At 40.4% G+C, this 26,021-nt stretch overlaps 1 protein-coding gene and 5 non-coding genes across 6 annotated transcripts in view; 3 read left to right on the forward strand and 3 right to left on the reverse strand.

Moving 5' to 3' along the window:
• Positions 1-15,693, reverse strand: part of LOC145446571 (uncharacterized) — a 141,235-nt gene extending 125,542 nt beyond the window's left edge. The window contains exon 1 of the mRNA XM_080324926.1: positions 15,675-15,693. The gene's annotated coding sequence lies outside the window, so the exon portion shown is untranslated. The remainder of the gene's footprint in view (positions 1-15,674) is intronic.
• On the forward strand, positions 93-166 carry Trnan-guu (transfer RNA asparagine (anticodon GUU)). Its single transcript has one exon. It is a non-coding gene; the product is annotated as a tRNA-Asn (tRNA).
• Positions 2,142-2,212, forward strand: Trnag-gcc (transfer RNA glycine (anticodon GCC)). The gene has a single exon. It is a non-coding gene; the product is annotated as a tRNA-Gly (tRNA).
• A 1,878-nt stretch (positions 15,694-17,571) lies between the features above and the next one.
• On the forward strand, positions 17,572-17,645 carry Trnan-guu (transfer RNA asparagine (anticodon GUU)). The gene has a single exon. It is a non-coding gene; the product is annotated as a tRNA-Asn (tRNA).
• Positions 17,646-18,487: 842 nt separating this feature from the next.
• Positions 18,488-18,561, reverse strand: Trnan-guu (transfer RNA asparagine (anticodon GUU)). The gene has a single exon. It is a non-coding gene; the product is annotated as a tRNA-Asn (tRNA).
• Positions 18,562-20,798: 2,237 nt separating this feature from the next.
• On the reverse strand, positions 20,799-20,872 carry Trnan-guu (transfer RNA asparagine (anticodon GUU)). Its single transcript has one exon. It is a non-coding gene; the product is annotated as a tRNA-Asn (tRNA).
• Positions 20,873-26,021: the final 5,149 nt, after the last annotated feature.

Raw genomic sequence — 26,021 nt, forward strand, 5'->3', positions numbered from 1 at the left:
GGCCCTCGGGGCCGTGGTTGGGAATCACTGATCTATAGGCTTCCTTCCATCGAATATGGAATCGGCTGGTGAATTTTGCACAGACCTCGTATGTCTCTGTGGCGCAATCGGTTAGCGCGTTCGACTGTTAATCGAAAGGTTGGTGGTTCAAGCCCACCCAGGGACGTGTTGTATCACTATTGCACCATTAGCATTAGGCTGACTTTTCAAATTCAACGTACCGAGAAGCATATTTTAATCGAGTCCCTGAGTGATTCGATTCTGAATCACGTAAAACGCTTCGAGTCGAGTAATCGGGTATCACTCATTATGACGTCACAACAGAATATAATATGTCAAAGTTGATAAATATATCTTTTATCCCACCACAAAGAAGATAATGCCTGTTATCCGTCACATTAAAGATACTTTGGTGTTTTTTCGACCATACCGATTTCATTGCTCTTGTTGACAATGTTGTGGGATGATGATGACTTTAAAAATGTGTTATTTCCAGTAACGTTCGTAGCTTTGTACTATGTCTCGTAGGCTGCGACACGGCCAAAAAAGGTTTCAAGGCTTCCTCAGTCGAAAATGGTATCAAAACTATAATTCTCGATTCTCGATAACTTTTAGTTGTGAGGAGCGCATAATTTCAGTACTCGAAAAACTCATCTTTTTCTACTCGACTCGAATCATTACAATCAATACTCGATTCAGATTCGAGTACTCGAATCATTGTGCCCAGCCCTATCTATAACTTATGTCTGCAACTACACGCTATAACTGTTGAACTCACGACGGTCTCGAGGGTTGCAACCATTCTACAGGGGTGGGCAAACCTGCTTCATGCGCGATCCGCATATCAAGAATCTTAGCTTTGATAGAGCCACAACACAAAAATTCAAAAATATCGATTTATGACGACATAATTAAATGTCGACGGCGCGTCTCCACTTGGGCAGCATGCTGGTTCTCGTTCGTCCTATACCTTAGTGCTGAGTGTCCCAGCCTGTCACACGGGTTACCGAGACTCGATTCCCCAACGGGAGACAACAGCATTATCATTGCCCACAATTCATTACGGATTTTTGTTCGGAATGATATTTCAAAATTCGAGATAATGGTACTTCGCTTGTTCAAGAAAATTGTCCTTGTACTTTCAGTTACAATTGATGGACGTTGTGGCAAAACCAGCAATGCCCAATACCAGAATTATATATGTCCCAGAGTCCCACCCAACAATATCATGAGAATGAAATAGTTGAAATCAATAATGAGAGGCTATTGTGGTCGCGATCTTCACATGAAGTGCGTAATTCGATTGATAGCTTTTGATATAGTTGAAGAGCAATCAAGCACGAGATTGAATTCGTTGGCGCGTATGGTTCGTGTGATGGTCAAGGTGATCATGCTCATGTTTGATATCTTGCTTCTATTTTTGGCTGGTAGCGGACATGACTCTGCATATAGGCGGAGAATCGAGACAAGGCCTACTTTATATGGCAGGCGAGAGTTCCACTGCCGAAACATCGCTGCGACAGCACCGAAGCCGTGGATACTTGACAAAATTACAAAATATAGCCCCATAGAATCCGCCGCATTGATTTGTTCTGGTAAACCCATAAAGTTGTGGAGAACTCATGCACTCTGTATACCTACTAAAAGTATTCACATGTTGTACATATATAATTGTTAGCTGATTGCTGCAAAAAGTCAGCACCTTCGCGAACGTCAGCTCCCGTTGCAAATCACTGCTTTAGCGTGGCAAGTTTGACATGTACCCTTATATACCCGTGGGTACTGCATGATGCCCCCGTGAATACTTTGGTACACCCCCGTTGAAGAGCACTGATAGATCTCAAAACGATCACAATCCACCATCAAATCCCAAAAATGGTATGCTTGACCTGATTTCCCACTTTCCAGCCCAGTAGAATGAAGAGTTTTTCTAAATCAAAGAGAACGAATACATTCAATCTCGCCAAAGCCTTCCATCCCCTTAACTGCAATCAACTTGAAGATAATCGGCAGATCCCTGTGATCTCGTTGTTACGCTATGCATCGTGTATGCTTGTTGTATGCATATTGTGAATATTTCAATAACAAAAACTATCATTCTTGTTGAGTTGAGTACAAATATCAACCACTAGTGCGGTGTCGCATTGGTGGTTCAGTGGTAGAACTCTCGCCCGCCACGCGGGAGGCCCGGGTTCGATTCCTGGCCAATGCATTCTAAACAGTGCAACAAAGAAAGATATTTCAAACAATTCTCGGAAAGTAGAACCCTACTATACAATATTTATGGCAAACAGAGGTGGTCAGTAACGAATTACGTCTACTTTTTTGAAGTACTCAAGTAGTTTTCCTCTACTTCTGGTATTTACTCGAGTAGACCTGATTTTCTCGAATTCTACTTCGTAATATTTTGTGATCTACTTACTTACTTTTCGCTATTTTCAGTTTGTCGAGTAGAAGAAGTTGAATCCCCCAATACGAAAGATAGCATGAGGAATTTCGTGGCTGTTTTCGCGAAGTACCAACATTTAATATTCATAAAAGTCATGTAAAGCCCAGAAATTTTGTTGCGCTTCGCGCACAGTAGTCATGGAGTAACATTATCAGTGAATATAATTTCGTTCACACCGCATTGTCGTCCATATCAAATATTTCATCACAGTATATATGGCCCACCATAACGTTTAAAACTACCGTTTCGCAATCTAGCAATTACCCCTCCTATCGTTATCTACCAGCTCATGACGTGTCCTGCTAATTTGGAAAATCCGGCTTTTTCGAACGTTACACATGTTTAAGCAACACCTTTGAAGCTTTATGGACAAAAGACATGAAATATGTTTTCCTCTTTTTAGAAGTGGTATTTGTATTTCAATTTCAATTCCGAGTATGATACTAGGAGTATAATACTTTGAGTTCTAATTACTTTCAATTCTTTTGTGTGCAAAACATACATGTTGAAGCATAAAAGAAAATGTAGTACTGCCTATTTTACGATCCACAATATTTGTTATCAAGGTATACTAATCGCGCAAAGTGTTGAACCCGTATTCGATAAAACTTCGCCTAAACTTTGGGCCTTATAATATAGGGTAGGGCGCCATGCCATGATATTTTCTAAAACGGGGTCGTCTTGTAAACAAAGTGTTAGTATCGCATTTTCATATCAATACTATAATTTGCATCCCATGATTCGAAAGAATGCTTATTCTGTCGAAGATTGATAACTCCTGGGATGCATCAATACGAATCAAGGTCTCTGCACCTTCTACATAGCTCAATCTGCAGCTTTTGCCAGTCCATGCGAACGAATTAAGACTGTTTTCAAATCCACTTACTTACTTACTTACTTGAGTAGATTTAAAGTCAGTCAATTTTACTTCTACTTCAAGTAGTTTTGGTGGCTTATGGAAGAAGATCTTCTACTCGTACTTGAGTAGATTTTTTCGTCGCTACTTCTACTTCTACTTCAGTAGCTTTCTTGACTACATTGACTTCCTCTGAATTGGCAAATCAATGTCTCTCCTATTGTTCCCTTTCGGATAACAATTCAGAAATGCCAGACTTCGCCTTGAAAAGTGTTTTCAGTCGAAACTTGATAGCAATTGCTAAATTACAAATGAGCTTCTACGTACTGGTATATTCGAGATAGAATGGGTATTACAAAAGGAAGTGGTTTTTATTTTGAACCCCAGCCTCTCGTGCGTAGGCCTACCCCACTGCACACGGTGTACCGTCACAGCAACCACAATTCACTATGATGATCGGGCCTAATTACATTAGGGTTGCCATGCGTCCGGAATTTCCTGGACATGTCCGGAATTTCACTGTAAAAACTGTGTCGGGGAGGAAATTCTAAAATGTGCTTAAATGTCTGGAATTTTGAAGGCTTGAAATAGGCTCAAAGTTTTTTCGTAAATCGACATAAACAATATTCTTTTTATACAGATTTATGCTATTTAAAATATTTCTTCGTGCTGCACGCGATTTAGTGCAACGTGTTTTGATACTAATATGGGGACCACGCACCGTCCACGCAAAATGCAATGAAAAATCAATAAAAATAACCATAATTTAGTGAAATAAGTCTAATCGTAATCGCAATGATAGGATAACGGTATATTCCTTGAGTTGATTAAGGCCGTTTGGATGCTATAGTCAAAGACAGTTGTTCTAAACATGGGGGGTCGTTTGCATTTATTCTGGGGATCGCAAGGATGTTGGACGTTATCAGCTTCCATAATAGGCCGTGAGTAAGTCTGGACAAGCTGGCCTTTTTATTAATCACCTTATCAATTTATTAGCTGCACCACGGCACATTTTCTAATTGAAAATGAAGTCGCGACCATAAAAGGTTTGAAACCACCGGAAATGCGGCCTGCTGGTGCATATTATAGTAATATATGGAAGAACTAATATTATTGACACAATTCATTCACAAAATTTAACAATCAGATCCAGGGTTGTAATGACTCGAGTCACGATTTTTTTATGACTCGACTTGACTCGAGTCATTTTCTTGAAATGGAAAAATGACTCGACTCGACTCGAGTCAATATTTGGATTGACCCGACTTGTACTCGAGTCATTACGCATGACTCGACCCAAGTCATTGACTCGGCTTATTTTATATGACTTGAAGATGAAGAAATTTGCGAATCATAATGGCTAGATCAACGCATCCGACGAATTCTGCCGACATCGCTATTTGTCACCACTGCTTTCGTTGCACTTGTCTGATATCAGATATGCCGCCGTAAAAACAACAGAAAATGATACATAGTAGCAATGCATTGTACAAAATCGTCCAGTGATGAAGAGGTAATAGATCCTCCGCAATTAAAGTAATCAAGACTTTTCAATTATACAAGCAAACAATTGGATCAAAGTTCAATTAGAGCCAATGAAATGACTCAGATGGTGAAGAGACTGATAAGCTCATGTGTAGATTTGAAGGCGATGATTCTTTGCATTTTTGGGCGACTAGAAAGAATGAGTATTAAATGCTCTTCAGTGTGGTTCAAAAATGCTTGTCAATTCCTGCATCGAGTGCACTAGTGGAGCGTGTATTCAGTAGATGTGGATTCATTCTACGGCCATGCCGCTTTAACATATTTGAGGATCTCCTTTCCACATTAGTATTTTTGAGGTGTACCTCATTGATTTGATCTGCTGTCTGTGAAAACACACAATGCCCCTCGTCCATGTGACGTTTTGTTAGGTATGTGCATTGTGCACGTGAGTAATAATGAATGGCTAATGTTGTGTGATGTTTGTACAATATGGCTGTTCTAAAATAACTTTTTTTTATTTTACTGGGTGGTTACTTGATAAAATTGTTATGTTGCATAAAAGGAACACTGAATCTGGCTTAATTTGAAAAAAGTGGAATCAATGATGTGAGAGGAGAATATTTTGGATTTGAAAATAAATGGAGTATTTTAGTGAGAAATTCTTTCATATAATATAATTACAAAGTAGTAAGCCGACTATTTTTTCATATCCAAAACATTCTACTCTAATAAATTCACTTTTTCTAGTTGGAATTGAGTCAAATTTGCTATGAATCATATTTTTACACAATGTAGAAATATCATGAGATAGCCGCTAAAATTCGAAAATCTCTATTTGTAATTAGTCTAAAATTTTCTTTCATAGCATTGCTTTCTACTGGTTGGAATTGAGCCAAATTTGATTTTTTAGGCAATCTAGCAATTTTAAGAAGTAGCCGGAAAATTTGAAAAAATGTTTTTGTACAGCCCCATTGTACAATTATTTCTCCAATGCTGTAACTGCGATGTAGTCTGTAATGCAATTGGGAAAACCTTTAGTATAATCAAAGGGTATCTGTTCTGTTGTCACTGCACAATGCACATAGTTGCATGCACGCTTTTACAGCATGCTGGCCTGTTGTAAATACCTCTACACAAACATGCATCTATTGATTCTCTATCAACTAGTATCTTGACGTGAATTTGTTGGTTCTCTATCAGCTATTCGTGAACTATCGTCGATGTGTTCATAATAAAAACTGAATGCTTGTATTGGTGATGTATCAGACTGACAAGAGAGATATTCGATTTTAAGTTCTAAGATTAGTAAAGTTATCTTTAGCATCGGTAAATGAGGCCAGGACCTGTCCGTTATCTGCCTAAATAAACACGTGCCAACACTCTGATAGGGACAAAATGAGCATGTTTCGCAAACAAGGAATTCGATATTACCCAAGCAGGATTGAAAACATGAGTTGAACATGACTTCAATACTGTGACTTGGACTCGACTCGAGTCATAACACCATGACTCGGACTTGACCCTTTAAACGGTGACTTGGACTCGGACTCGAGTCTGTGATGAATTGAAAATTACTCGACTCGACTCGAGTCAAAACCACAAAAGTATGATTGACTCGTGACTCGGAACCATGTGACTTGGTTACAACCCTGATCAGATCCATATAGTAAGTACCCTAGAAGATGAATCGATTACCCTATGGTGGGCCCAAGATACGTGATTTTTGTGTGGAAGGGGACTGAAAAATGGTGTTTCGGACCTTGTTACAGCTCACAACCAGATAACCTCACCGACTTAACTCTATAGCAGGGCTGTCAAACACACGACCGGCGGACCGGATGAGGTCCATCACTAGACGATTTTATCCGGCGCGTGAAGAAATCTGTGCAGACCCAAGTGATCACCAGAGCTCACATTAGAGATGGCCCAGTTGAGAACCTATGTTCCGCTGCACTTCTGTATAGAGTCGATTGGCGAAGCTTTGCTAGTGTGACGTCGTATGCGCTGACAATGTGTTCATACCTCATTGTAAAACCCGCTAGTGGGCGCTAAAGTGTGTCCGGAATTTGTGCCACAAAAATATGGCAACCCTAAATTACCTGCAACCAAAGATGGCCAAGAAGCACGCATCATCGCAAATCATACGTATGAACGAACTGTATGTTTTGACCTCCCGCGGAGGCCCTGAGACTGAATCACGGTATCCCTAGTGTTACGTGGAACACCGTTTCAGAACCACAGCCCTATACCTTTACCTTTACTCAGACTTGGAAAAGCAGATACTTGAAGTTGTCAAATTGGATAAATTAGAGCGAAATTCCGCTAATCTAATTCCAATCTAATTTCTAGTTTTCTCCGAAATGTCACTTTGTCCCGGCATTTTCCAGCAAGTTATACAAGAATATTCGTCGCTAAGGGCTATTGCCAGGACGCCATCGCATTTCTTACATTACATTACACCTCACCTTGCAGTGATTGTAGTTATTGTGATGGAGCCACACTGACATAATAGCTTATTTCTACACTCACACAGTAGCTTGTGCTGTTCAGTAACCATATACTGCGGGCTGACAACGCGGCAATATGGTAACGAATAAGCCTGCCGGCACAAACACACAGTGTGTCTGGAAGCTAGTTTTGGAACTAGATATATCGTATATGCTAGTTGGGTGCATTAGCAACACATTTCATTATCTATGACACTCACATTCAGTAATTCTGATTCTAATCTGATTTGGGAAAAAATGTACAGATACATTTCTAATTCCAATCTAATTTGAAAAAAACGTGTAGCATAATTCTATAATTCTATTTTAATTTTGAAAGCTGAAAATTTTCTATTTGTCCAAGTCTGGGGAATAGATCGTGTATATCCGTATTGGGATTGACGTGAATTGTGGTCGTCCTGGTCCATTACATAACAAATCGATAACGTGAATAGTGATGGTGGAAATTTATTGTGTTCGGGAAGCATCCACGGAACGACTGTTGTCGCGTTTGTGAGTCAGCGGTATAGTGCTCCATTGTCACGCTGGTGGTTCGTGTTCCAAACCCGGTATCTGCACCTTTCTTTCAGTACCTCATCACACAACAATACACGATACGGATGAAGATTTTCTTTCATCACGACAAATTGCATAGTGGAGATCATTAAACAGTATGAAGTACAATGCAAGAAACGAGATAATATAACGAATAGAGTCATTCATCAGTCATACATCTTGCAATTTCAGAACTATAACCCTTTTGCGAATTGTTACTAAATGTGTGCAAAACCACGACCAAATCAAAACCACTTACTTACTAGACAACTTTCCATACCATTCATCTTCTACTTCTAGTTGAAGTAGTTATGGAATGTCTTGGAAATCGCTTATACTAATAATCAAGTAGATATTTGCGGCATTACTTTACTTCTAATTGAGTATCAATGCAGACTACTTTGCCCTCCTCTCTTAATGATCTGCAGCTGCAGAGCATCATGAAACCCGAATAAAGTATAATTGATTCGATCGTAGGCCTTCTTCTATTACTATATAGTTGCCATTATTGCCCACAACAAAGACGTGATTTGGTTGAACTCCATAATATATTTCACAAACTACCGCACTGAGAAGTCTACCAACGAATAAAAACCCCTTGACATTTCCGAGTATTTCCGGAGTTTTCATCAAGATCGGAGCATCCGCAGCCGCCAGTCTCGTAATTCTGATCGTTGAAGGGTTCGTAGCGTTTTGTATGGACCTGCGAGTGATGGATGACGAAAATCGGCGCAAATTATTCGATCCTCAGCGAGTGAGACTTCGCCGATTCCGATCGAGATGAAAAAAAATTAGATGTCAATGAGCCTAAACCAGTGGTTCTCAACCTTTTGACCGTCATGGACCCTCGCGAACCCCCTCAAGTTTTAGTTCAAATTTAGCTCAATTATGGTGCGACCGTCATCTGTCTTGTGATAAACAGCAAAATCATGATTTTTCTCTAAAATAACATCATATCTATTTATCTATAAATTGGTAGACTTTTATTATATCAAAGCTAATTTTGCTGCTGTATTTCTTGAAGCACGAGGTCGTGTCTTGAAAATCCGCGTCTTCGTTTCGATATTAACGAGGAGTGCCGAAAACCATTTCCGCAAAGATAGATGGAGGCTAATGCAATATTAACGCATAACGCTTCCGACGATACTTTTGGTGTGATTACAACATTCATGGCACCAAAATGAAGAAACATATATCTTATGAACATATCACGTCCAGCATCTAGCGAAGGGAGGGGCAACATACGAACCGCGGGTCGAATTCGGCCCGCGACGGCATTTTGATCGGCCCGCAGAGAATTTCTACCGTCAAATGGAAATCCTAATCTAAAAGTATATACAAATTTTATGCGCCAAAGAATGGATCCAAGTTTTCCAACCTAAGAAAGACAAGACAAGGCTGCATACCAATGTAACTGGTGATATGGATTTCAGGGTTGGAGCATAATGCTTTGATAGCAACGAAACACTCCTTGTTCATAAAAAAATACCAGCCTTGTCGATAGGGCATCCGCAATAAGAATGCGCCAAATCTGATAGCCGAGCTCATTAGGTATATCATTGTCCGATTTATGACGAGTGTCAGCCGTTATGACGAGTGTCAGCCGAAATTATTCGGGTTTATTTCAATATGAATATACTACTCAATTGTATATTGAAGTTCTGTACCTCCAAGAAGCTGTTCAAATAGAGGTTATGTATATCACAGCCGGATAAAATGGATTTCGTGGCGAGGTTTCAATCCCTGAATTGGGACAAATTAGGGAAATACTTCGGAAATTTTTATTTCAAACGACTGTACACTAATTTGATGAGACTGACAACTTCGAATCGAGAAGGTTTCGCAGACATCACGAAGTCACCGTGACTGACGTTACTATCTCCATATTTTTATTTTTCCACAAACCCCAACAAAACGTGTCTAAACAACAATATGTTTGTATCAGCAGCTTATTGGAAAATTGGCAATGAAAATAAATTTCCACACTACGATAGTTCATGTCGGACGATTAGTGGCGAGATAGCGCAGTGGTATAATCCGCGGCTGCAACACCAATGGGTGCGGGTTCGAGTCCGACCGAGGTTGACTTCAGAATTCCTATACCTAAGTGTTAGAGGTTTACCTATAGGCTCCTCCACGCCACCTCTTCCGCGTAAGCGGTGTCTTATAAAAAGCCTAGAGGTGGACCGTGCTATAAGTCGGCAGTTACGGAAAATAATGAAGAATATCGGCCTGGTGTACATGACCATAGTAGTCGATAAAGGCCATGAATACCACAAAACAAACAATGTCAGACGATTGTTATAATGGTATGAGTCATGAGGCTTTAGCGGTTGTGGTGCGAAACTGCCTCATGCTTTCTCAAATTAAAATTAGGTTATCAACCATTTTAAAAATTTAGAGGTCTCGCGGACCCCCTGAAATTGCTTCGCGGACCCCCGGTTGAGAACCGCTGGCCTAAACGACGGTCTGACGCGACCCGAAACTGATGTCTCGACACACACATGGGCATGACTTATTTACATAGGTTGTTTACTAAAACGGAGCGCGATGTTAGCATTTCGATATTTCGCCCTGGATAACTGAGGTCACGAGACAATGTGTGCGATGCGTTTTATTTGTTATATATTTCGGTTCTAATCAGTATAAGCTATGGTTCACGTTCATTGTACACTTGTGCAGCTTGACGAGCAATGGAAAAAGGAGGGAAATAGCCTACGTGTGAGTTAGTTTATGTAAGACTGCGATAGGCCTGAACAGACTAGTGTATAACAGATATACGTAGAGAATATACGTAGCTGTGAGTAGGAGAGGGCAAAATCGAGTACAGAAGTGAATAGATTCCGAATCGAGTATTACGCTTCGAGTTCCAGTCATGATGACGTCATAACTGCATGAAATGCTTGAGAAACACAAATATGTAAGATTTATGAGACCATAAATAATACAATGTCATAGTTACATCACATTGAATATAATTTGTAGGGATGGTGTGAACGTCTGAAAGTTTCAGGTTCGTGTAAACGCGAACCTTTTAGAAAAGTTTTGTGTTAACGCGAACGTGAACCTATGACGTCACGTGACGTCATATTGCTTATTTCAACCCTAGATTTCAGTGAAGTGATAGCCTATATCAATGTTCACGATACCTAGCGACGACCAGGGCTACATAATGCCACAATGCTGAAGTACATTGATGTTTTGAACTTCGCCACACGTATCAACTGGGGCAATCAAATGATATAATCATCCCGTAGAATCAATATCTTCCGTCGCATTGCCAACAATTTCGACGAGGACTAGCAAGGGAATATAAGCTTACGTCTTAACGGTCTAGGCCAGATCGGACAATGTATTTGGTGTCTGAGTATTGCTACGCTGATTGAGCAAAGTGTAAAACTGGTTTTGCTACCGATATTACCCCATTAACAAGTTACACAGCAGTAGCCAACACCCCAATCGCAAGGATTTGGTTTTTATGACATGATAAACATATGAAGTCAAGATTGACCCCGTATTACGCCAGCTAGATTTTTTACATCAGACATCGGTATCAAGTTCTTTGATTGGTTGAATAAGCATCATTCGCTGTTTACATGTATTGTATTCCGCTCATGATGTTGTATGATTGTGGGTCAAGCTCACATCAGCGAGTCACTAGAATAGTCACAAACGGAAAGCTGGACATTTCGAGCAAACTTTTGTAACAAAGCAAGTAAAACTTATGAGATTGTCAAGGTGCATGGTCGTTTAGTGTTCATTTTTATGCTGCCAGCGACATGCATAGAGTTGCTCGCAGTTGAAATGCAATAAATTTCAACCAAAGATGTTATAATGAGGTGAAAGTTCTAAAATATGAAAAAGGTTCACGGTGCAGAACCTACCAAGGTTCGTTTGTGAACGTGAACCTCTAAATTTCTGAGGTTCACACGCAGAACGCGAACGTGAACCTCACGTTCACACCATCCCTAATAATTTGGTATTTTTCTGTCATTGGCTATCTTTTTCATATCGCTTTTATGACAATGCCGCAGATCAATCATATTTCACAAAAATATCACTGCCGTCCACGTGTCCAGCCTTGCAGGACAGGTTTTGGATATACTAAGGTGGTTTAAATGCTTTCACGATGAGAAGAAAGTACCGAAACTATAGTTCTCATTGATAAATGAACTTACAGTTGTAAAGGGACGTATAGGGTGTCATTTAAAACAAACAGTGTTTTAAACATAGGCTTTTTTTTAAAAATGTGTTTTTTAAGTTGTGAAATTATGCCATAATTGTGTAAATACTTTCCCAAAATCCTGTTGTATAAGCCTACAGACAATTACCACCGATATAGCCGACGGATATCGATATGGGAGGGTTGGAACCCTCAAAATAGTCAGTACAACAGCAATAGTACAGATATTTAGTCAAAGGAGCAATATTTACCCTATGTTTTCAACTGTCAATGTCAAACCACTATGCCATCACAATTGAATATTCGTGACGTTATGACTTGAAAAAAATACAAAACATTTTTTTAAAAACGGCCTTGTCCTAAACATGTTTGTTTTAAATTGATCTTTGTTATAAATGCAACCCTATGTATATAGTTTGAGTACTCGAAAAATAGTCTCTCAGTCTACCTGACCCGAATCGTCAAAATTAATACTCGTTTCGAACTCGAGTACGCTGATCATTGTGCTTGTGCCTACCCAATCTGTGAGTCTATGCTAGGGTTGACATACGTCCGGAATTTCCCGGATATGTCCGTAATTTCACTGTTCAAACTGCGTCCGGGAGGAAATTATAAAATATGCCTAAATGTCTGGAATTTCGAAGGCTTCAAATATGATCAAACTTTTTCCGTAAATCAGCATAAACGATATTATTTTGGACAGATTTATGCCACATTTATGAATTTTTTTTCGCGCTGCGCGCGATTTAGTAACACATCGTTGATTTTAATATGTGGACCCCTCCGATCTCGCCAAACATGCAATCAAAATTAAAATAATCATCATTTACCCAAATCAGTCTAATTGTAATCGCAATTATAGGAGAACGGTACATTCCTAGAGTCGGTTAGGGCCATTTAGATGCTTTTAGTCCAAGATAGTAGCTTCAAACCTGGTGGTCTCATGCCTTTATTCTGGGGTTCGCGAATCAACTTCCAAAATAGGCCATGAGTAAGTCTGGGCAAAGGTGCTCACCGTTGTTTAGTAATCAGCTTATCAAATTTTGAGCTGGGCCCCAGAACATTTTCAAATCAGAAATTGAGTCGCGACCAGAAAAGGTTGAAAACCACCGGCTGTACAACCTGCTGGTGCAGAGCGGCATTGACACTCATGAATAGTCTTTTTCTGTGCGACATGACATGACGTTACGATGTATAATTACGTTCCCTGCATTTTCGAAGTCATCACCCTGCACCAGCCTTACCGCTAACTATGTTCATGTGCGCGGAGAGAGGATACAAATTTTTTACCAATGTATGGAAGAAACAATATTATAGACAGATTTCAGTCACAAAATTTAACGACCAGCCGCACATAAAAACCAGATGTATATAGTAAGCCCCCCCAAAAGTTACATCGATTACCCTAGGGTGGGCTCAAGACCAGTGTTCATTTGGATGGCAGGAGGCTGAAACATATTGATTCGGTCCTGGTTACAATACACGACCACATAAATGCACCGATGTAACATTATAACGGCTCCTGATCCGGATCGTGACCACCTCTGGTCGATAGGCAAAGCTTTGCTAATTGAGCGTCATAATGACTCTTTTTAAAATCCGCGAGTGGGCGCTAAAGAGTGTCCGGGATTTGCCTCCCAATAATATGGTAATCCTAGTCTATGCTGCCGATAAAATCATCTGTAATCGAACAACATCAACTTCCGTTTATATTAGTATTCACGATTTCGTTGGAAAATTCTGACAACTATGGTTTTCGAAGCCTCGTTCGAGACAAATCTAAATGTTTATTAAGCATGTTGTGTGTATGGTATTGTAGCCTACTGGTTCTGCAAACTAACATTCACTATTCCTCCCTTCCAGTACTCAAACCTTAAATATGGGCTATTTCATGCTCCTGGCAATTATTTTAACGGAAGTATTATCGCCAGGAAGTCGGAGAGTTTTGATGCAGAAAGGAACTGCAATTACTTTACGCAGAGGACAAATGACTGTCGGGAGGCTTACAAATCCAGTGTCGCAACTTAATTGTGTAGGCGAAAGTTCTAGCTGTAGAGCATTTGAACCACAAGTCGTTCAATGTCAAATAGTGGGATTTGGAAAACGTGCGGCGAAATGGAAGTGTAATTTTAATACGAACGATGACTACGTCGCTCGCAAGGTTCTAATTGCCTGTGAAGGCTACGACTATCGACGTGATCCGTATATCTTGGAAGGCTCATGTAGGTTGGATTATATCGTAGAGATGTCTGCAGCACAGCGATTGACCTCTCTGTATCTGGAATCAAGAAACTCATTGGAGTCATATAGTGGAGATTTTTATCGAAGTATCCTAAATTACTTCAACAAGCTGCAACGGGCTTCAACTCAATCGATCGTTGGCAGTTATTATCGGTGGATCAGCTACTTTGATATGACACAATGGAGATCGAGTGACCCAAAAGAAAGTTATATTGGATATGTGATCAGATACCTTGACGTGACGCGACGGAGCTTCTCTAAACCAACAACAGAAAGTTATTATCAGCGCACTATCCGCTTCTTCAATACGGAAAAACCAGGCTCCTTTCGACAAAAAGCAAATTATTATAGGAGATACTTTATCAGCTATATTGACGCGATGCATCGGGACTACCCGCGGATGACGAATGGAATTTGCTATTGTTGCATATTCGCCATCTTTTTTGTGTTGCAATTGATGTTGTCCAAGCTTTGGAGCTGGTGTGAAAGATGGTGCGCTGACGAAAAGAATTCTCGGACCTTGCGTCTCGTGAGATCGCATCTACAATCCATATTACAAATGCTTTGGAACTTGTTTTGGTACTTGTGTGTCGGAATCGGAGCTGTACTAGGATGTTTAGCATTTGTGGCAGTGGCAGGGTGCATTGAGCACAATAAACAGCAAAATAACCAAACGATAGTTGAACGCCAAGACAAGGTTGTTCCAAAGAAACAGGTGATATTGTACCGCCGTACAACAACAACTGGTATAAGTGATGACTCCTATTTCATTGGAACGGTTGAACACGAAGAATTCGCCGTCCTCAGTATTCAAGATCAGTAATGATCGTGGATGCTGCCCAAAACGAATGTGTTGGTTTCGCTCCGATTCGTGTCGGATATCGATGGTTATAATACTACATCGAGATGTTCACATCAAATGTGTTAGATAGGACTACGTTCGTAACGGCGGAGACTGTATAGATTGCCAATGTGGGATTCAAGATGCCAGAAATTTAACATGTTGGTTCGTCCTTTCTTGGGAACGAAATCCTGGATTTTCACAACCCTGGAACTGCAGAACGATGTCGAAACGCGTCGCAGGACAGGCGTTTTAATACTTTTGATGGCGGCTACAATCTTATCGTTAACATATACCCAGAGGTGGTCAGTAACGAAGTACTTCTACTTTTTGAAGTACTTGAAGTAGATTTTGCCAACTCAAACTACTTTTTAAGTAGTTATGATTTTAGGCTACTTCTACTTCTACTTGACAGTTTTCAGTTTTGTAGGCAAAAATAAGCGTAGAATAGCTACTTACTTACTTACTTGTTAACCACCACTTCTACTTCTACTTGAGTAGAAATTCCGGCGTTACTTCTACTTCTACTTGAGTAGCGACGGTGACTACTTTGACCACCTCTGCATATACCACATTACCTACTGTATAGTATACTATGTAACTGCATGGGCGTGAACGTAGGGCTACTTATACGGTTTTGCCATTATTTGCAGCGTCTTAACACTGTTAAGTACGTTGTTTGGTGTAATAGTAAACTATTATATTGTATTTTGGTTTAAATTTCTTTTTTCGCGCCTTACTATGTCGTTGTTAGGCATGTCCACTTTATCAAATTGGCAGATAATTACCGCCTTACAAGTTTCAAGGCAGTGGTTCGCAAACTGGGGTCCGCGGTAATTTTGGGGTCTGCGAGACAATTTTCTAGTACCGCGAAAGCACGTTATGAAAAAATTTTACGATACTGAAATAAAAATTTCGAAATAAACAAAACTTCAGGAAAGTTATTTTAAACCAAACTCACTGGTGGCCCCACATTATATCGTTAATCAACACAAAGTGTACTATTGACGCAGAAATATTCAATTTTAAATATTAGTCTCGCTTTTAGCACGTTATTGGTATGATTCTGTATTTCTTGATTTCATTGATTTCAACCCACGAGGGTTGTCCATAATTTGGAAAATCTCAAAAATGATGCGTGTTCAACTGTTCATGTCTCATTCTACAGACTATTGACAACATAATAACGTCAATGAGTTTTCAATAAGCTCACAGAAAAGTCGTTTAAGATTTGGCTAAAAGCGTTCGAAAGTAGCTGTTGTAGAGTGGGCGTACCTGCGACCAAAGAACGGCGAGAAGATTAGTTATCACGAAATCGCGGCTCTTAATTGGTTAATCAGCTATGCTTGAGTGATCACGACCGCAGTGGTTTGTTGATTATGTGTTTCTACACGTTCAAGAAGTTTGCTAACGGCAATCATTCTGTAAGCACATTGTGCCCTGTGCTCCATAGGCGGTGTACAATGGGACAAGTGGTGGGGGAAATGGGACGGTATTACAAGGTTTAACACCGCATCTGTCAGCAAGAAGCTGAGAACTGTTGAAGAAAAGGATGGATTAGCAGGTGTCCAAGACCAGTTTTAGCTTACATCCCGAAGTTTGGAATCGCAACGAAACTTGCATGAAGATTGCTATCAGTTCGTCGATTCACATTGAATGAAACAGGTGGTAAAATAACCTTAATGTCCTCCATTTATTGCGTTTAAAGAGTGTTGTTGACAATCTTGCTTCTGCGCACTTCTGCAGATTTTCAAGTATTTTGTAAAACCTATCGGTAGATATCAATAGACCATGCCCCTACCTAATTGTCCCAATGTGCCCCATCCAGTTCTTCAGAACAAACCACCCCAAAAATTTTAAAACCGCAATCCTGCGCCTGAAATAGCATAAAGGGCGACTGAAACTAGGTGTCAAAAAAAGTCATAAATTTGTCAAAATTAGGTGCGTTAGGTCAAAAAATTGTCAAAATTGTTTACAAGACAATTTTTGATCTTGATCTATCGGCTGCCTTAACAGTACTTTTTGGACGTTCTTTTAACTTGAAGCATGTGCTTGAATCGGCGTGTGAGTGCTGTGCAATGTGCATGTCCAATGTGTAGGCGTCGTGTCTCTGTGGCGCAATCTGTTAGCGCGTTCGACTGTTAATCGAAAGATTGGTGGTTGAAGCCCCCCTGGGGACGCTGTGTATCTCTCTCACGCCACTAACCTTAGGCTGACCTTTTACATTGACCTTAATAAGAGGCATATCGATATCAATCGATTTGATAACGCGTCCCTTATCATAGTCCCTCTGTGGCGCAATCGATTAGCGCGTTCCGCTGTCATTCGAAAGGTTGGTGGTTCAAGCCCACCCAGGGACGCTTTGTATCTTCGTAACTTTTTTACTGACAACAAGAGACTGATGTTTTAATATTTAACCAAATTTGAAGCATACTTGATATGTCATCGATTACTAACCGTTACCGCAGCCGTAGTGTCTCTGTGGCGCAATCGGTTAGCGCGTTCGACTGTTAATCGAAAGGTTGGTGGTTCAAGCCCACCCAGGGACGAGCTGTGTTTATTCCACTTTTCCACAGAATTTGTTTTTGATTCCACCACTATCGAATGCAGATTTCAAGAATATTGATGTTGAACGTGATTTGAAGCACGCTTGAATTCAGTGTAATTTGGAACCCACTGCTGATCGCATCCCATATTGCCGTGACTCTCCGATGCGATCGGTTAGCTCGCTCGACTGTTGGCCGAAATGTTGGTGGTTTTGATTTCACCAGTAAGGAACGATAATTTCGATAATTTAAATAATTAACGCAATAGCATACTTAAACTTAATCTAATACCGAATCGGGTACTGAGCGCATTTGTTGTCGCAGTGTCTCCAGGGCGCGATTGATTTCAAGACGTTTGATATAAAACGTAATTTTAAGCACACTTCAATAGAATTTAATATACAATCCAATACTGTGGTTTAATAAATGTGCCAGTCTTCGCGATCGCTACGGTGCTGTAGAATGCAAGAATACGATTTTATCAACCGTAGTCTCGTCGTTCATCGTTCACTGCGGGTTCAAATTTGTAATCAATTGACACGCAGTAACCGGTGACCATTCTGCTGCTCCAAATACTTCTTCCTGCTGTTATCACGCTACTACCAGAGAGCGGAGGGTCGGAATCGTGACCGAAGCTCGCGAGAAGACGCAAAAGCAATGTGCACTTGCCAGCATTAAAAAGACGGGGATTTTCGATGGCCGTTATGCCATCGGGAAATGATGCGCCGGTGAAAAACAACGTGCAATATGATGGTAAAGTACAGATTTAGGCTCAGGCTCCGCTGAAGTACAGTATAGTTTTTCTTGAAGTAGAAGTGGAAAACGTAATTTCTGAAAAGAAAAATCGTCCCTGGGTGGGCTTGAACCACCAACCTTTCGATTAACAGTCGAACGCGCTAACCGATTGCGCCACAGAGACACCGCGGCGAGGCATGTGATAAGTAGTCGATCCAATGTTCGATTGTATTCAAGAATGCTTCAAATTACGTTCAATATTAACATATCAGCCATAGCTATCTGTAAATCCTAATGTTATGAGTGGGTGAGAAACGATATGGTATATCAGACATGGGGCGATTGAAAATTTTCTTTGCGCTTCATGATTTCATGTTATAATACATATCGTGATTTTAATATGCACAGTTGCACACCCTTCCCCCTCTGAAAAATAATGTGCCTAATTTATAGTAATATACATTTCGGTGGTAGCCATTACCGCACCACGACACACCAATCTGTAGATTGGGACAATATTCAACTCCACAAAGTGTGCTACCAAAGAAAGACATTGGCTAAGACTTCCTATATATATATGTGGCCATTGTCCATAATAGTCACGCTGAATGAGAGAGAGAGAGAGAGACTGAGAGAGTCCATATTTTCATCAAACCAAAATACATAACATACGGCAGTGGTGGTGGTACAGAAAATATGCATGCACAGTATTTGGTATTAGATAGGAATGATCGATAAGACCGTGAAGGTCATCTAGTCTGATCACACCAGCATCAAACAGGTACACTTGACTCTAAACAGTCTGACTGTAAAAAATGTTACAGTAGTTGAAAAAAATAGAAGAAAAATTAAACGATGGTGGAAAATGATCAATGAAGTAATGTCTGGGCGAGGTAGGGCAGCAGTGTTATAGTGTAACGATAAGAGGTGATCAAGTAGGGCTTTTTTGAATCTATTATAGGGCAATTCACGGATATGTGGTGGTAATGCATTCCAGATGATAGGTCCCGAGTAGTCGATGGACCTCTTAGTTAAGTTGCTATTGGGTGGGGGTAAGTAGATATTTCCTTTAGACGAGGATCGCGCGACCAATAGTCCAGTCCTCCCAATCCGAGCCCCACAGTACAAATGACACTCTGGGTACCCACAGCGGATACTGATGTGCCACTTTTCATTGTATCGCATTTTTGTGGTGTATTGAACTGATAAAATTGCTAATAAACCAATGATGATGATGATGGTAAATGAAGAAATAACAATTCGTGTATGCTATAGGGTTAGGTAACGATAAGAGGTGATCAAGTAGGGCTTTTTTGAATCTATTATAGGGCAATTCACGGATATGTGGTGGTAATGCATTCCAGATGATAGGTCCCGAGTAGTCGATGGACCTCTTAGTTAAGTTGCTATTGGGTGGGGGTAAGTAGATATTTCCTTTAGACGAGGATCGCACGACCAATAGTCCAGTCCTCCCAATCCGAGCCCCACAGTACAAATGACATTCTGGGTACCCACAGCGGATACTGATGTGCCACTTTTCATTGTATCGCATTTTTGTGGTGTATTGAGCTGATAAAATTGCTAATAAACCAATGATGATGATGATGGTGAATGAAGAAATAACAATTCGTGTATGCTATAGGGTTAGGTAACGATAAGAGGTGATCAAGTAGGGCTTTTTTGAATCTATTATAGGGCAATTCACGGATATGTGGTGGTAATGCATTCCAGATGATAGGTCCCGAGTAGTCGATGGACCTCTTAGTTAAGTTGCTATTGGGTGGGGGTAAGTAGATATTTCCTTTAGACGAGGATCGCACGACCAATAGTCCAGTCCTCCCAATCCGAGCCCCACAGTACAAATGACATTCTGGGTACCCACAGCGGATACTGATGTGCCACTTTTCATTGTATCGCATTTTTGTGGTGTATTAAACTGATAAAATTGCTAATAAACCAATGATGATGATGATGGTAAATGAAGAAATAACAATTCGTGTATGCTATAGGGTTACCATACGTCCTCTTTTAAGAGGATTTGTTTTCTTTTTTGACTGTTTTGAAAGTGTTCTCGGAGGACGCCCAAATGTCCTCTTTTTTGAGAATTTTGCTTAAATATGGGGTAAAGTTCGATTGAGATACAGTAAATCAGCACCGAAGCAACCCTCCGGCGACTACTTCGGGAGTTGAGCCGGAAAGTTGACATTTTTATTTTTTAGTCAAACAACGTAAAGTGTGACAAATCCGTATTTCTGGAGTTGAGCCGAAAAGATGACCTTTTTTTAGTAACCACAGAAGAAAAGTGTCAATTTCTGGAGCTGAGTCGGAAAAATTACCTTTTTCTAGTCAACCAACAACAAAGTCGGGATAAATTTACTATTTTTTCGGATAAAACCATTCTGAAGAAGTGAAAATATCCATCGTCCCTGGGTGGGCTTGAACCACCAACCTTTCGATTAACAGTCGAACGCGCTAACCGATTGCGCCACAGAGACATGGCGATGAACATCGCTCCGAGCAGTGCATTGAATATCCGATTGAGTTCAAGTATGCTTCAAATTACGTTCAAAATCAGGTTCAAGTTATTGGTGTAAGCCCGAATGTTAGTGGTGCAATAGAAAGAGAGAATTCTTTTATTCGTCAACCATGAAATATAGTAAAGGCAATGTCCACAAACATTCACGTCCAATAGTATACATTTTTTCCTAACTATATTTTACACGATATAGACTGGGAGACCCGATATGACCGAAGTCTTCTAGGCCGGAGTCACCCAAGCATATTGGCAGTATTAATAATAATATGAATCAATTTCTTCTCTCAGTCGAGTAGCACCGCAAAGAGTAACGAAATAAACAAAAGTAAATAAAAGACAGCAACACTAGTGAACGACGGTTATCATAGTTAACAGTGTGATCAGACAATTTGACCCATGTACACAGTGGTAATATTATTGTAACATATAAAATGAAACAAAACAACAAACAACATCACTGTGGTCATGAGATATGTTCTTCTTAGTACTTGGATGATATAAATTTGCAATAGCGAGCTTTAAACGTATGATAAGGAAGAGTACGGTAGATAGTTGGTACGTTGTTCCAAAATTTCACACCTATATGGGATAGGGAATTTCTTGACAGTCTTGATGAATTCAATTTAACAAATTTTAACAATTTAACAAAACGTCCCTGAGTTGGTCGAACCACCAACCGTTCGGTTAACAGCCGAGCGCGCTGACCAATTGCGCCGTAGAAACGTGGCGACGAAGGCTGCTCGCGGTAGTTGATTATATATTTCATTGAATTCCGGCATGTTTCAAATTACGACCAGTGGTTCACACCCTTTACTAAACTGGAAAACATTTGCGCTAATCTGTAAGTGTTAAAGCAAATCCCCAATTTTAGCTGAGTCCCTAAAACCATCATCGGTCGTCATACACATAACTACATATCTGATACATTACTATGGCTTACTGGTGCACAAACTTAACTGTACATTAAAATACGCAAAATATGCACTTTTGCATCCGAGGTAAAGAAGTCATTGGATTTTTCGGGGTCGCAATTAGGGTTGTGTGTAAAACAAAAATCAATTTCAAACAATCATGTTTAAAACAAGGCCTTTGTTTAAAACCTGTTTATATTGTTTTTTTGTTGTTGTTGTTATTTTTTCAAGCCATGACGTCACGCATATTTCATTGTGACGTTATAAAGGATTGATATTTACAATTGAAAATATATGGCAAATATAGCTCCTTTGACGAAATAAGCTTCCAACCCCTGTCATATACGGACCAAAAATGTCTTTAACCAGGACTACATCGTCTTGCAGCATTTTTTACGGTAGTCATCATCATCAATGATCTATATCTACGTACTATAGCTGTTAAACTATAGATAACTAACCTACATAGGTTAGTTTTGAACCGACTATTTCGAGGGTTCCAACCATCCCATATCGTATACGTCGGCTATATCGGGTAGTAGAGAGAGAGAGAGGCTCATACGACATGTTTTTCGAAAGTATACTATTTACACAATTATGGCATAATTATACAACTTGAAAAAAACGTACTTTTTTAAAGGCCTTCGTTCAAAACAATGTTTAAAACAAAATGTTTTAAACAACCATTTGCTTTAAATGCAACCCTAGTCGCAATGGAACTGATACATAAACTTGGCAATTTCTAGTTTCCTCGTCTCTTTTATTTTACGATACCGAGTAGGGATGGTGTGAACCGCTGAAAGGTTCAGGTTCGCGTGAACGCGAACCTTTTTGAAAGGTTCTGTGTGAACGCGAAAGTTAACCTCATGACGTCACAGGACGTCATATTGCTAGTTCCAACCCTACATTCCAGTGCAGTGACGGCCTATATAAATGTACACGATACCTAGCGACGACTCGGGCCACATAATGCCACACTGCTGTAGTACATATCGACGTTTTCAACGTCGCCAAATGTATCAACTCATGGGGCAATCAAATGATATAATAATCCCATAAATCAATATCTTCCGACGCTTTGCCAACAATTTCGATGAGGACTTGCAAGGGAATATACGCGTATGCCTTAGCAGTCTAGGCCAGACCGGACAATAAATTCGGCGTCTAGGTATAATTGCTACGTTAATATTGATCAGAGTGTGAAACGGGTTTCTGTATTTGCAACTGACATCACCTCTTTAACAAGCACAGCAGTAGCCAACACCCCAATCGCAAAGATTTGGTTTTCATGATACAATAAACATATGAAATCAAGATTGACCCGCCCGCACGCCTGCTAGATTTTTGTACATCAGGCAACCATATCAATTTCATTGATTGCTTGTTGAATAAGCATCATTCGCTGACTACCTACATGTAGTTTATTTAGCTTTTGTAGTCACTAAAAGCTAAATATTCACAAACGAAAGCCGGATATTTCGAGCAAACTTTTGTAACAAAGCAAGTAAAGAGTATGAGATTGTCAAGGTGCATGCTCGTTTACTGTCGATTTTCTTTATGCTGCTAGCGCAATGCATAGCGTGGCCCGCAGTTGAAATGCAATAAATTTCAACCAAAGATGTTATAATAAAGTGAAAATTGTAACATATGAAAAAGGTTCACTGTGCAGAACCTACCAAGCCAGTGGCGGCTCGTGACAATATCGGGTGGTGGGGCAAGGGCTGCAAGCGACTTTTTATCAAGATGACGTCACAATGGCGTTTTCCAACGTAAACAAGTAACTTGGTGGTACGGACTACGGTAACACGAACTTCCCGACAACAGTGATTTTAACGTATGTGCCGCGAGAGGTCTGCCGGTGAGCTGTGACTTGAAGTGTGGTAACTGCGTAAACGGCGTACGGAACAAAGATTCGACACGGTTCATGTTCGCACTATACCAGAATAATTATCTGCAGAAATGGAAATGACTATAACTCGAGAGATTGCGTAAGCCTAACTGGAAAGGTCAACGAGTTCGGACACATACGCAATTGTTATCTCATAGATTGGACATGTGATATTGAATCCAAAACATAATTCGGAAGAACTACGGATAGCAGCCTCGGAAATTCGGTCCCGGTACAGCATAGGAGATTTTGGCTTTGGGGCTGGAGACTGTCACACGACACATACGGCTTGCGGTCTATAGTGTCTATATGTCTGCTGCAAAATCGCCTTTGAAAATATATTACCGAATAAATACGTGGATGAAAGCCGAAAACTTGGTACACTGTCACATGAAATCATCGAGAAGTAGCCTCATGACCGTTTTCGGTATGGTACACTGTCAAAATTAATACGAACAGACCAACACCGAATTTTGCGTAAAATTGACTGAGGAATAGGCTGATCAAGCGATCAGCTGTTAGCCGCCATCGAAAACGAAACAGCTATCGCGCTTGACAGGGTTGTAATTGTAAGCAAATGGCCTGAAGGCCACAATTTCACGGTGAAATTGACATTGGAGAATATAAAATAAAAGTAAATATTTGAATGCAAACCGAGAATGTTAGTTAACTGTTTCATGATATTATCATCTCATCACCTATCTCAGTATGGAACACAGTTAGCGTTAACACAGATACACCGGCTTTTGCGTGAAATCCGCAATGCGTTAGGTAGGCTAAGTGTCAGATCAGCGCACATCTCTACCATACTCGACCTTGATAACGAAATTGCTGCCCTAATCATTGAGTGCCAACCTTGAGACTTGGCACAGCGTTCGATACTAAAATCAAGACATACCATGCAAAAGCTCATGACGGATCTAGGTAAGGAGCATCGTTAAAATCAATGGAGACCAATACCGGCTTTGCGTAAAATATGTTTGCGATAAATGACGAGTCAGCTCTCACTCGACTTAGGAAACGAAATTACCACTAACACGGTACAGTGACAAACTTGAAACTTGGTACAGCGTTCGATACTAACATTAAGACTTACCGTACCAAATGTCATGACCGATCTCGGTATGGAACATCGTCAAAATCAATGGATACCAATACCGGCTTTTGAGTAAAATCTGTTTGCGATACATGACGGATCTGCACACACTTAACTTCGGAAACGGAATTACTACCCTAAACTTAAAGTAGAAACCCTGAAACTTGGGACAGTGTTAAATACCACCATCACGACATGACATACCAAGTTTCAAGAATTATCATGGTGTGAAACACCATCAAAATCGACCTATACCAGCAGAGGTCGACTAAACGCATATGACGGCAACCGAGTTCAGATATAGATACGATTGTTACATCACACCTTAAGGGCAACTAGGCTATGTTGCCCCGGTTGCTCGGTAATTTTATGAATAGGAGAGAGTAAATCACTGTTTCTTTATTGTGCGCGGCTTTGAGAGAATAGACAGTGAAAGCTTGTTATGAGCGCTAACGGGGCATGCCCCGGCTAGGCATTCGCAAAGCGAAAACACGAAGAGAATTCGATTTTCGCAGAGACTTCGCTATATATGGGCATTTACAAGCGAAAGGACAAGAAGAATACGATTTTCGCTGTGATTTCGGTATATATAGATTGCTGTGCGTCTATAAATGGTAAAGAACTGTTATTGAACAGAATTTTAGGTGGGGCAATGCCCCAGTTGCCCTATAGGACGAGCCGCCACTGCAAGGTTCGTTTGTGAACGTGAACCTCTAAATTTCCGAGGTTCACACACCGAACGCGAACGTGAACCTCACGTTCACACCATCCCTAATACCGAGTCTTTTGAGTAGCAACTGTGGTTGGTCGCACAACTAGGCCGATTTGGAGGCATGACCGGAGTACCTGATGACGTACAGTTTTATAAATCTGGTGCTGAATAACACCACTTAACTTAAAGCAAATACCCGTAATTTTCCATGTATAATCCGCAAAATTTACACGATTTTTTGCCCTGAAATCGGGGGGTGCGTATTATACATGGGAACAACACGCTTGAAAAAAATCTCCCTCGATAAAAAACTTGAAATCAGACCTTTCTTCATGTTTGTTTCCAATCGCGCATCACTTTCAGCCATCGTGGGTAGTAATTCGTATCATAGAGTGTGACGCGCTGCCAATTAAGGGAAGCGCGTTGCTAATTAACGAGAGCCGTGTGCACACTGCACAATCACGCGATCTCCTGCTGAGTTGGTTTGTCGTTTGTACGCGA

Source organism: Botryllus schlosseri, chromosome 9 (genome assembly GCF_051294905.1).
Source record: "Botryllus schlosseri isolate E-star chromosome 9, Bs_hap1, whole genome shotgun sequence".
NCBI classification, from domain to species: Eukaryota; Metazoa; Chordata; class Ascidiacea; order Stolidobranchia; family Styelidae; genus Botryllus; species Botryllus schlosseri.